Here is a 10,167-nt window from a genome sequence, read left to right on the forward strand (position 1 = left end):
AACAACCTAGAGGGGCAGGGTGGGGAGGGAGGCAGGATCAAGAGGCAGGGGACACAGGTGTACCTATGGCTGATTCATGTTGATGTTTGGCAGAAACCAACACGAAACTGTAAAGCAATTATTCTACAATTAAAAATAAGTTTAATTATTAAAAACATTATGCCGCTTGCTCTTAAGGAACTCAAAATTCAGTAAGACAGAAAAAACACACAGAATCCATGATAGATTCTTAGTTGTTGAGGGGGAATATGTGCCTATTCAGTTTGATAAAAGCAGTGAAAAAACAGATTCTATGGGGCCATGATCAGGAAGAAATGGGTTCTTAATAAATCCTTATGACTAAACAAACTTTAAAGAATGAGGTTGAATTTTTCAAAAGATGACAGAAAGATGGCTAACAGGCACATCTGCTAATTATTTGAGAAATGCAAATCAAAGTCACAATGCGGTATCACCTTATACCTGTCAGAATGGCTATCATCAAAAAGTTTATAAATAATAAATGTTAAAGAGGATGTAGAGAGAAAGGAGTCCATACAGTACTGATAGGAATGCAATTAATAACAGGACTATGGAAACATTAAGTTGTTGCTGCTTAGTTGCTAAGTCAGGTCCTACTCTTTTGTGACCCATGGACCGGAGCCCACCAAGCTCCTTGGTCTATGGGATTTGCCACGCAAGGATACTGAAGTGGATTGCCCCTTCTTCCTCCAGGGGATCTTCGTGACCCAGGAATTGAACCCAGGTCTCCTGCATTGGCAGGTGGATTCTTTACCACTGAGCCACCAGGAAAGCCCATGGAAACAGCATGGAGGGCCCTTTAAGAAACTAAAAATAGAAATACCATGTGATCCAACAATTCTACTCCTGGGCATGTTCTGGAAAAAAAGAAGGTAAACTTTAGCTTGAAAAGATACATGTACCCCAGGGGTCACAGCAGCATTATTTACAACAGCCAAGACATGGAAGCATCCCAAGTGCCTATCAACAGACACTGGGTTAAGAAGATATGCTGTGTAGGTACAACAGCCTGTTACTCACTCACATAAAAAGAACAAACTACTGCCATTTGCAGCAATGAGAATGGACTTAGAGAATACTATGCTTAGTGAATTTAGTCAGAAAAAGAAACATATTATATGTAACTTATATGTGGAATTAAAAAACTAATACAGATGAATATATATATAAAACAAACTCACAAATATAGAAAACTTGTGGTTACCACAGAGGGGACACCACAGGGGAGACAGAAGGGGAGAGAGTCAAATTAGGGGTGCGGGATTAAGGGACACAAACTACTACATATATATAAAATAAATAAGCAACAAGGATATACTAGTATAGCACAGTGAATTATATCTATCATCTTATAATAACCTACAATGGCATATAATCTGTACAAATGCTCAATTACTATGCTGTACATCTGAAACTACCACAATATTTAATACTTCAAGTAAAAAAAAAAAACAATAATGAGGTCCAAACCAGATAAAAGATATGAAATTTTATAGATTCACTGCTTTGTGCATAGGTTCAAGAAAAGTTCCTTTACAACTAGAAAATTTGAACATTGTTTATTTGAACAATAATTAAAGTATCTAAGTTTGTCTTGCTACTTTAAATCCAGAGAGCTACTGTGAGTTCTCAAATCTACTGTTCCAAGAGCAAGTAACATTTTATCTTAAACGCTGAAAAATTCTTTAAATCTTGAAGACTAGTATAATTAGAAAAACCTGAACTATAATGGCTTACAATCCCCAAAATAAGGCAATCATCTAACAGTACATAATGATATAAATAACAATTGAATGAAAAAGTAAATGGCGGAGAAGGGAAACCTTTTCCTCACAGGAGAATAAATGTATAAGAAATGATAAAAGAAGAAAAATCACCATTTAATAAACATCATAATTACTTTTTCAGGCAGGAATCATTAACGGATACTAAAACTGGTAGGCAAAAGTATAACAAAAGTTATTGTCTCAGAGTATCTCCTTTGTACAAGACACTAACTAATGACAAAGAGGAAAACAGTGACACTACAATGGAGAAACCTGGCAAGCCCTCCTTAACCAGGGAATCATAGTTAACACTGTAAATAATGGGACATGCCAACAGGAGACTCCTGATAGGAGGAACAAAAAAGGATACAATTTCAGTTCCATTCTATTTTTGCCAAAAAAGAAAAACTTGAGTTTAATCATAATCATATAAACCAAAACTGAAGGACATTCTAAAAATAACAACCTGGTATTCTTCAGAAACATCAAAGTCATGAAAGACTGAAGGCTGAAAAACTGCCACAGTCGAGAAGAGGCATAACAATTAAATGCAATGTGTGATCCTAGATTGGATCCTAGATCAGAAAACGGATGTTAGTGAGACAACTGATGAAATATGAATAAGGTCTGTGTATTAGTTAGTAATATGATATTAATTTTCTGATTTTGATAATTGTGCTGTGATAACTGGCATTTGGAGAAGCTAGGTGCAGGATGCAGAGAATAAATCTCTATATTACTTTGGGGACTTAACTGAAATTATTTTAGGAGGTAAAGAGAAAAATCCAAAATAACTCCCAAACTGTACACTAAATACACCTTATTATAAGATCCAAGAACATGAAGAACAAAACAGATGATTTTATCAACTGATCTTCCAACTTTCCCCCAAAGGATGAAAACATTGCTTCATTCTTGTTGCTATTTTGTCACTAAATCACGTCCAACTCTTTTGTAACCCCACGGACTGTAGTCCACTAGGCTCCTCTGTCCATGGAATTTCCTAGGCAAGAATACTGGAGTTCTATGGAACTGTTCATTTCAGTTCAGTCGCTCAATTGTGTCCGACTCTTTGCAACCCCATGCCCGCCAGGCCTCCCTGTCCATCACCAACTCCCGGAGTTTTCTCAAACTCATGCCCATTAAGTCAGTGATGCCATCCAACTATCTCATCCTCTGTCTTCACCTTCTTCTCCCGTCTTCAATCTTTCCCAGCATCTTTTCAAATCAGTCAGCTCTTCACATCAGGTGGCAAAGTATTGGAGTTTCAGCTTCAGCATTAGTCCTTACAGTGAACCTTCAGGACTGATTTCCTTTAGGATGGACTAGTTGGATCTCCTCCAGAAGACTCTCAAGAGTCTTCTCCAAAACCACAGTTCAAAATAATCAACTCTTCAGCACTCAGCTTTCTTCACAGTCCAACTCTCACATCCATACACAACTACTGGAAAAACCATAGCCTTGACTAGATGGACCTTTGTTGGCAAAGTAATATCTCTGTTTTTTAATATGCTGTCTAGGTTGGTCCAAGGAGAAAGCATCTTTTAATTTCATGGCTGCAATCACCATCTGCAGTGATTCTGGAGTCCAAAACAATAAAGTCTGCACTGTTTCCACTGTTTCCCTGTCTATTTGCCATGAAGTGATGGGACCGGATGCCATGATCTTAGTTTTCAGAATGTTGAGCTTTAAGCCAACTTTTTCACTCTCCTCTTTCACTTTCATCAAGAGACTCTTCAGTTCTTCTTCACTTTCTACCATAAGAGTGGTGTCATCTGCATATCTGAGGTTATTGATATTTCTCCCAGCATTCTTGATTCCAGCCCAGCGTTTCTCATGATGTACTCTGCATATATGTTAAATAAGCAGGGTGACAATACACAGCCTTGACGCATTCCGTTTCCTATTTGGAACCAGCCTGTTGTTCCATGTCCAGTTCTCACTGTTGCTTCCTGACCTGCATACAGGTTTCTCAAGAGGCAGGTCAGGTGGTCTGGTATGCCCATCTCTTTCAGAATTCTCCACAGTTTATTGTGATCCAAACAGTCAAAGGCTTTGGCATGGTCAATAACGCAGAAATAGGTGTTTTTCTGGAACTCTCTTGTTTTTTTGATGATTCAGCAGATGTTGGCAATTTGATCTCTGGTTCCTCTGCCTTTTCTAAAACCAGCTTGAACGTCTGGAAATTCACGGTTCACATATTATTGAAGCCTGGCTTGAAGAATTTTGAGCATTACTTTACTAGTGTCTGAGATGAGTGCAATTGTGTGGTAGTTTGAACATTCTTTGACCGTGGGACTGTACCGTGCAACAAATGGAATTTCAATAAATCCTTAAAGGGGGAAATTTTTTTTTCTGATAAAAACAATATTTTTACATGCCTCAAAATGCCATAAATGTTCAATCCCACTAAGAAAATTACTAATGAAAGACTGTAAAAGCCAGAAGCTAGAACAACAATATTAAGTTCTTTCACCTTTTATGCCTGTATTTTACACTTCCAAGGTTCCTAGAGCTGCTATAACAATGTGCCATAAACTGGGTGGCTGTAAAGCAACAGAAATTTATTCTCTCACTGTTCTAGAGGCAAGAGTCCACAATCAAGATGTTGTCAGGGCCATGCTCCCTCCAATGCCTCTAGGTGAGGATTCTTCCTTGCCCCTTCCAGCTTCTGGGAATCCCAGGCATTCCTTGGTGTATTACAGTGTAACTCCTACCTCTGTCTCCATCTTCACATGGCTCTCTTCCCCGTATCCATGAGTCTTTGTGCCTACATACAGCATTTTCCTTCCTCTGTCTCCATTCTTTCTTCTTATAAGGACACCAGTCAAGCTGTATTATGGCTCACTTCCCAGGTGGTGTAGTGATAAAGAATCTGCCTAACAATTCAGGAGATGCAGATTTGATCCCAGGGTCAAGAAGATTCCCTGGAGTAGGACATGGCAACCCACTCCAGTATTCTTGCCTGGGGAATCTTATGGTCAGAGCAGCCTGGCAGGCTAAAGTCCATGGGGCTGAAAAGTGTCGGACACGAGTGAGCACATTTGTAGTTCACAGAATCAGACAATAAACAGACAAACATGACTACTTCAGATTGTGCAGTGACAGGAGGTGATAAGCTAAACGGATGGTTTAACACTTTCTGAGAGGCTAACATTTGAGTAAAGACTTGAGGAGTGTGCAAGTGTAATGGTCAATGTAAAAGGATGGAAAGTGAAAGTCAGTCGTTTCTGACTGTTTGTCCAACTGTTTGTGATCCCATGAAATAGTCCACGGAATTCTCCAGGCCACAATATGGACTGGGCAGCTGTTCCCTTCTCTAGGGGATCGTCCCAACCCAGGGATCAAACCCAGTCCCCCACATTGCAGGCAGATTCTTTACCAGCCAAGACACCAGGGAAGCCCAAGCAGAATGACTATTCTTGACAACGAAGGAAGGGAAAGCATTTCTTCAGTTATCTGTTATGGCCATGTGTCAATGGTGCAGACAGTTTACAATTTATTAGGCATACCTAATTTAAAATTATGATTCTTACTTTAAGAGAGTCTTTTATCAAATCCTGTACATCAAAATGTTAAGACACTTAACTTTTTATGTTATTCAATTTTGAATCATTTATATCTGTATAGTCCCCAATCATACCATGAGAGCTTGCTGATCACAAAAGTTGGGTTTCAAAAGACATTTAACTTGATAATTGTATGCAAGACACCATGTTGTTTTAATACGAAATTAGATTACACAGTTATAAATTTACTGTTACTAAATATTGTTGTTGTTTAGTCCCTACATCGTGTCCAACGCTTTTCAATTCCATGTACTATACTATAGACTGCTTGGCCTGTGTCCATGGGATTCCCCAGGCAAGAATACTGGAGTGGGCTGCCATTTCCTTCTCCAGGGGATCTTCCCAACCCAGGGATTAAACCTGAGTGTCCTGTATTGGCAGACGGATTATTTACCACTGATTATTACTGCCCACCAGAACAAGACCCAGTTTTCCCCAGAGCCAGTCCCTCCCATCAGGAAGCTTGCACAAGCCTCTTATCCTCACCCATCAGAGGGCAGAGAGACTGAAAACCACAATCAGAGAAAAGTAACCAAACTGATCACAAGGACTACAACCTTGCCTAACTCAACGAAACTATGTGCCATGCCGTGTAGGACCACCCAAGATAAACAGGTCATGGTGGAGAGTTCTGACAAAACGTGGTCCACTAAAGAACGGAATAGTGAACCACTTCAGTATTCTAGCCTTGAGAACCCCATGAACAGTATGAAATGGCACAAAGATATGGCACTGAAAGATGAACCCCCAAGACTTGTAGGTGTCCACTAAAGAAAAGCGGACAAATAGCTCCAGAAGGAATGAAGAGACTGAGCCAAAACAGAAACAATGCCCAGTTATGGATGGGACCGGTGATGGAAGCAAAGTCCAATGCTGTAAAGAACAATACTGCACAGGAACACAAATGTTAGGTCCATGAATCAAGGTAAATTGGAAGTGGTCAAACAGGAGATGGCAAGCATGAACAATGACATTTTAGGAATCAGGGAACTAAAATGGACTAGAATGGATGAATTTAATTCAGATGACCACTATATCTACTACGTGGGCAAGAATCCCTTAGAAGAAATGGAGTAGCCCTCATAATCAACAAGAGAGTGCAAAACACAGTATATGGATGCAATCTGAAAAACGACAGAATGATCTCTGTTCATTTCCACAGCAAACCATTCAATATCACAGTAGTCCAAGTCCAGGCCCCAACCACTAATGCCAAAGAAGCTGAAGTAGAACAGTTCTATGAAAACCTACAAGACCTTCTAGAACTAACACACACAAAAAAGATGTCCTATTTATTATAGGGGACTGGAATGCAAAAGTAGGAAATCAAAAGACACCTGGAGTAACAGGAAAGTTTGGCCTTGGAGTACAAAATGAAGCAAGACAAAGGCTAACAGAGTTTTGCCAAGAGAACGCAATGGTCATAGCAAACACTCTCAACAACACAAGAGACAACAACACATGAACATCACCACCAGATGGTCAATACCAAAATCAGATTCATTATATTCTTTGTAGCCAAAAATGGACAAGCCTTATACGAGCTGCAAAAACAAGACCGGAAGCTGACTGTGGCTAAGATCATGAACTCCTTATTGCAAAATTCAGACTTAAATTGAGGAACTTAGGGGAAAACCACAAAGCCATTCAGCTACGACCTAAATCAAATCCCTTAAAATAAATACAGTGGAAGTGACAAAGACATTCAAGGGATTAGGTCTGATAGATAAAGAACCTGAAGAACTATGGACGGAGGTTCCTGACGTTGTATAGGAGGCGGTGATCAATACCATCGTCATGAAACAGAAATGCAAAAAGGCAAAATGGTTGCCTGAGGAGGCCCTACAAATAGCTGAGAAAAGAAGAGAAGTGAAAGGCAAAGGAGATAAGAAAAGATATATCCATCTGAATGCAGAGTTCCAGAAAATAGCAAGGAGAGATGAGAAAGCCTTTTTATATGGACAACACAAAGAAATAAAGGAAAACAATAGAATGGGAAAGACTAGAGATCTCTGCAAGAAAATTAGAGATACCAAGGGACATTTCATGCAAAGATACGCACAATAAAGGACAGAAGTGGTATGGACCTAATACAAGCAGAAGATATTAAGAATAGATAGCAAGAATACACAGACTAATATGAAAAAATCTTAATGACCCGGATGACCACAATGGTGTGATCACTCACCTATAGCCAGACATCCTGGAGAGTCAAGTCAAGTAGGCCTTAGGAAGCTAGGGCCTCCTAGAAACAAGGCTAGTGGAGGTGATAGAATTCCAGCTGAACTATTTCAAATCCTAAAAGATTATGCTGTTAGAGGCTATACTCAATATGTCAGCAAATTGGGAAAACTCAGCAGTGGTCATAGGATTGGAAATGGTCAGTTTTCATTCCAATCCCAAAAAGGGGCATTGCCAAAGAATGTTCAAACTATCACATAATTGCACTCTTTTCACATGATAGCAAAGTAATGCTCAAAATTCTCCAAGCGAGGCTTCAACAGTACATGAACCAAGAACTTCCAGATGTTCAAGCTGAATTTAGAAAAGGCAGAGGAACCAGAGATTACACTACCAACATCCGTGGGATCATCAATAAAGCAAAAGAGTTCCAGAAAAACATCTACCTCTGCTTTGTTGACTACGCTAAAGCCTTTGACTGTGTGGATCACAACAAACTGTGGAAAATTCTTAAAGAGACAGGAATACCAGACCACCTTACCTGACTCCTGAGAAACCTGTATGCAGGTCAAGAAGCAACAGTTAGAACCAGACACGAAACAATGGAATGGTTCAAAACTGGGAAAGGAGTATGTCAAGGCTGTATATTGTCATCCTGTTTAACTTCTATGCAGAATATATCATGGGAAATGCCAGGCTAGATGAAGCACAAGCTGGAATCAAGATTACCAGGAAAATATCAATAACCTCAGATATGCTTTATGGAAGAAAGCAAAGAGGAATTAAAGAGCCTCTTGATGAATGTGAAAGAAGAACGTGAAAAAGCTGCTTTAAATCTCAACATTCAAAAAACAAAGATCATGGCATCTGGCCCAACACTTCAAAGCAAATAGATGGGGTAACAATGGAAACAGTGACAAACTATTTTCTTGGACTCCAAAATCACTGCAGATGGTGACAGCCATGAAATTAAAGGACGCTTGCTCTTTGGAAGAAAATCAATGACAAACCTAGATAGCATATTAAAAAGCAGAGACATTACTTTGCCTACAAATGTCCGTATAGTCAAAGTTACAGTTTTCCCAGTAGTCATGTATGGATGTAAGAGGTGGACAATAAAGGAGGCTGAGAGCCAAAGAATTGATGCCTTTGAACTATGGTGCCAGAGAAGACTCTTGGGAGTCCCTTGGATTGCAAGGAGATCAAACCAGTCAATCCTAAAGGAAATCAACCCTGAATATTCATTGGAAGGACTGATGCTGAAGCTGAAGCTTCCATACTTTGGGCATCTGATGCAAAAAGCTGACTCATTGGAAAAGACTTTGATGCTGGGAAAGACTGAAGGTAGGAGGAGAAGGGGACAACAGAGGATGAAATGGTTGGATGGCATCACTGACTCGATGGACATGAGTTTGAGCAAACTCCAGGAGATGATGAAGGACAGGGAAGCCTTGCATGCTGCAGTCCATGGGGTCGCAAAAAGTCAGATACGACTGAGTGAGTGAACAACAACAGAATATTACTGCCCACACCATTCATGGCACCTATTTATAAAACTTGCCTCATTTTATATTTATAAATGACTATTTTGGGGTTTTATGGGTAAGGCCAAGATCTTGGACATCTTCATATTGAAACATCTCAGCTATGTAGAACTCAGCTGAAAAGTAGGACAAATATTTTCGTATAAACTGAACTTTCTTCATTATCTACAGCCTCTCCTAAACCATTACCACTCCTGCCCTCCAAGTATGTATGGCTCTAATCTTCCTCAACAATCTACTCATTTCCTGATCACCTACCACTGCTCTTCATATTCACTGAATAAGTTTATATCTTGGTCAGAATTTTGCCCTTGTAAGTTCCACCACCATGGGCAACAGCTATCTAAAATTGAATTCTCAAGATTCCTGAACCTTTTCAATTCCAAAGACCTTCACACATAGCCTTTGACTTCATCTGCCAATTTTATATCGAACACTTTGCTAATCTGACCCAATCTTCCAACATTCACAACTCCCTCATGCCCACACTATCCTTATCTCTGCTCCTCAACTTTATACACAAAGCCTAGCACTAACCACTGTCTCCCTAGTCCCTTTCTCATCTTCTTTCCTTGTGTGTTGTGGTTTTGTCACTAAGTCATGTCCGACTCTTGCAACCCCAAGGGCTGTAGCCTGCCAGCCTCCTCTGTCCATGGGATTTCCCAGGCAAGAATACTGGAGTGGGCTGCCATCTCCTTCTCCAGGGGATCTTCCTGACCCAGGAATTGAACCCAGGTTCAATCTCCTGCATTGCAGGTAGCTTCTTTACCGAGCTATGAGGGAAACCCTACATGTGAACAATCTCTTAAACCACTTCCTCAACAACATGCTTTTACCACTGGTCCTTCTATAAAATCTGTCATGCAGAAGTCCAAGTCTAAGACAACCCCACATGGTATCTTCTCTTAAATATCTAAGCTACTGAGCAGCTGGAAAAAGGATCAGACATGAAAAGTAACACCACTCTAAACTGCGGTCTATAATTTCACATGGAATCTTAATTCCACTAAAGCAATATCTTTATTTAACCCTGGTAGGTGCCCTTTCTTATTCTCTTTAACAACTACTTCAAAGTTTCCCTTTCCC

This window comes from Cervus canadensis, chromosome 29 (genome assembly GCF_019320065.1).
Source record: "Cervus canadensis isolate Bull #8, Minnesota chromosome 29, ASM1932006v1, whole genome shotgun sequence".
Lineage (NCBI taxonomy): Eukaryota > Metazoa > Chordata > Mammalia > Artiodactyla > Cervidae > Cervus > Cervus canadensis.